General features: G+C 29.1%; 1 protein-coding gene across 2 annotated transcripts in view; it reads left to right on the plus strand.

Moving 5' to 3' along the window:
• The window catches only part of LOC138867430 (hematopoietic prostaglandin D synthase-like), a 117,454-nt gene extending 116,831 nt beyond the window's left edge, over positions 1-623 (plus strand). For both annotated transcript variants that reach the window (XM_070143140.1, XM_070143139.1), the window contains one exon: positions 1-623. This exon is cut by the window's left edge and continues 1,060 nt beyond it. The gene's annotated coding sequence lies outside the window, so the exon portion shown is untranslated.
• Positions 624-2,746: the final 2,123 nt, after the last annotated feature.

Below are 2,746 nucleotides of genomic sequence, written 5' to 3' on the forward strand. Positions count from 1 at the left end.
CAATCATATTACAGGAAATGTCTGAAAACTTCAAGAGAGTGAAATTAGTGAGTATTGCTAAAACAGACGTGTCATGTCAGTTTTTTTATTAATTATCATTAAAAAGGAATTCATGTAAAACTATGGACACAAGAACAAATTCAGCTTTTTGTTTGAGTTTATCTGCAATTTCATTGGACTTGCTTTCCATAGAATTTACCAATTCTTGTAAAATCACTTAATTTTTTTATGGTCTTGAAAGACTACTGCCTTTTGTGTCTCTATAGTCTTCTTCTCCTTAGTCTAGCCATTAGGCTAACCTTTGTATAAAAAGTAAGAGCATAAAAATATTAAACAATATCTTGATTAACCAACTTCAATTGTTACTAAATTTCATTGCCATTCTGGCCTCAAAATGAGACATTTTCATTGAAATAGAGAATGTAATGCTAAAATGGATTGAACAGATTTTGATGAGTTTTGTGTCTTTGTAAAAATCTACCGTGTTGGGAGGCATTGTTGTATGAAATATTTGAAGTAAATGTCTGAAAAAGAAATATGTATTCCTGTGAAGATGACATAAGGGGTCTTTTTTTTTACCTAACTAGTGTATATTTTATATATAAATAAAGATAATACTTTGACCATTATTTCTCTAAGTTCTTGAACAGCAAAACTTACCATACCAATATAACAGAAGGAAAAAAATGCAGAATATATGTAGTCTATGTTTCTCATCTCTTTGGACTTCAGTAGCATTAACTGTCTGTTTCCTGTGTGTCACGTTTAGAACAGATCTGTGTCTTGCCGCAGCCAAGTCAGCTCAAATTTGAATAGCCCTTGAGGAGGGAACTGGAAAATACATTAGATTAATATAACCCCATTTGTTAGAAAAGATGAAAATAAAAAAATAATGATTATTAATAATGTAAGAAGCAAAATACCTTGTTCAATATATTCTATCCGGGAGAAGAGGAATTTTGTTGATATTATCTGATGTGTGAAATATTTCACACGAGATGGTCCTTTAGGATAAGCAGTGGATTATATAAATGTCCTTATTCAGGTAACTAGAAATGGAGAAAATAAATAAGCATATCAGTTTTGCTGGTCGAAGTGTTGTTTTGCAAAATGTTTTGCATAAAGCAAAAATGGTGAAATTGCTTGAACTTTTAATAGATAAAGAAAAAAATTAAGTTACTGTGGAAAACTGAGTGTGAATTAGTGTTTTAGTTTTTTGTGTATGAAAATATAGTATAGAGAAATCTAAAAAACAATTTAGATTCAAGAAATCAACTTAGATTATATTTATAATATGTCTTAATGTTTACCCAGGATCAGCTCTGAGAGTAGACAGAAGGATTTGTATCATTGTGTAGTTCAATTTTATGAACTATGTATCTTTGAGATATTTTTGTAATTTGATTTGCCATGAAGACTGATGCTTTATTCCTGCCTAATATGAAATTCACTTGAAAAAGATGTATTTATTTTTTATTATAATTCTGCTTACAGCACATATAGCAAGATTACTCAAGAAATGTATACAAACACACATGGACATATATAAACAGATACAGTATGCTTACAAAATTTTGGACATTTAACCAATGTGCATATGCATATTTGTAATCATTATTTAAGCATGTATTTTGAAGCACATAAAAACACTGAACCTGTAATTTATTGGAGATATCACCTCATACTAGAAGATTTACAAAATAATATTTTAAATGTACATAAAATTTAGTCAGATATCCTTGTACACTTGTTGACACATACAGATGCATACACACAAATGACAAACGCAAAAGATCATGCCACTTTTCATTGTATATGCCTCCAGTTGCTGGAAATATACTGAAAACTGACATGATTTGTAAGTAAAAAATAGCTTCTTGAACAGTGATTTTGATTGTTCATGTTCTTTTACTGGATATTTCAGCTAGAATTTAGTATTTCAATCAAAAACATTATAATTAAGCAACTTCTGGAAGATTATAATATTGCCAATAAAAAATAATAGAATAATTCTTATTGCTTGGTTTGTAAAACAAATCTGGAATTATTTCAAAACCTGTTAACAATTTTTTGCAATACTAAATTACCAAAGATCACACGATGTATGTGAACATATAATAAAAATATCAAAATCTTAGAAATATACAACTACTGATAGCTAAAAGACACCAGCACAGGTAATTCCAAAATCAAGGAATATTCTCCTTCAAAATGATAATGAAATTGCATATATTTGTATTTTTTTATGTATGTGGTGGTATGATTAATATGACTTTTAACTTATAATTCAAAGAGTTGGGTAATTTCTCCAAAGAAAAATCAGTTTATCATATTACATCAAACTGCTCATATCTCAAGATATTGATGAGAAGTAACTGATATGCTTGCTCCATAATTTTCTTTCATCTTATTTCAGTGCTTTTGCATATACTCCTGCAATGAAAAAGAATTGCAATATTTCCAAATGATAGATTTTAACCAAACCTCAGAATCTGGGAATCAGTGACAAGTAGTCTGGTATGTGTTATAAGTGTTGCTTAAACAGCTTGAATGTAAATGTATAACTGGCTTTGGAATAATCATTTGAGCTTTACCATGTGTCTTAGTTTAAAAAAACAAAGTATATATATATATATAACATATTAGGGCCACATAGTTACATCTGGATGATGAATAGTCAAGATATTTGATGATGTAAGATCTTTGCATAGATTCTAGAATGAATATAACCCTTTCACTGGCTTTT

The sequence above is a fragment of the Penaeus vannamei genome, chromosome 30, assembly GCF_042767895.1.
Source record: "Penaeus vannamei isolate JL-2024 chromosome 30, ASM4276789v1, whole genome shotgun sequence".
Lineage (NCBI taxonomy): Eukaryota > Metazoa > Arthropoda > Malacostraca > Decapoda > Penaeidae > Penaeus > Penaeus vannamei.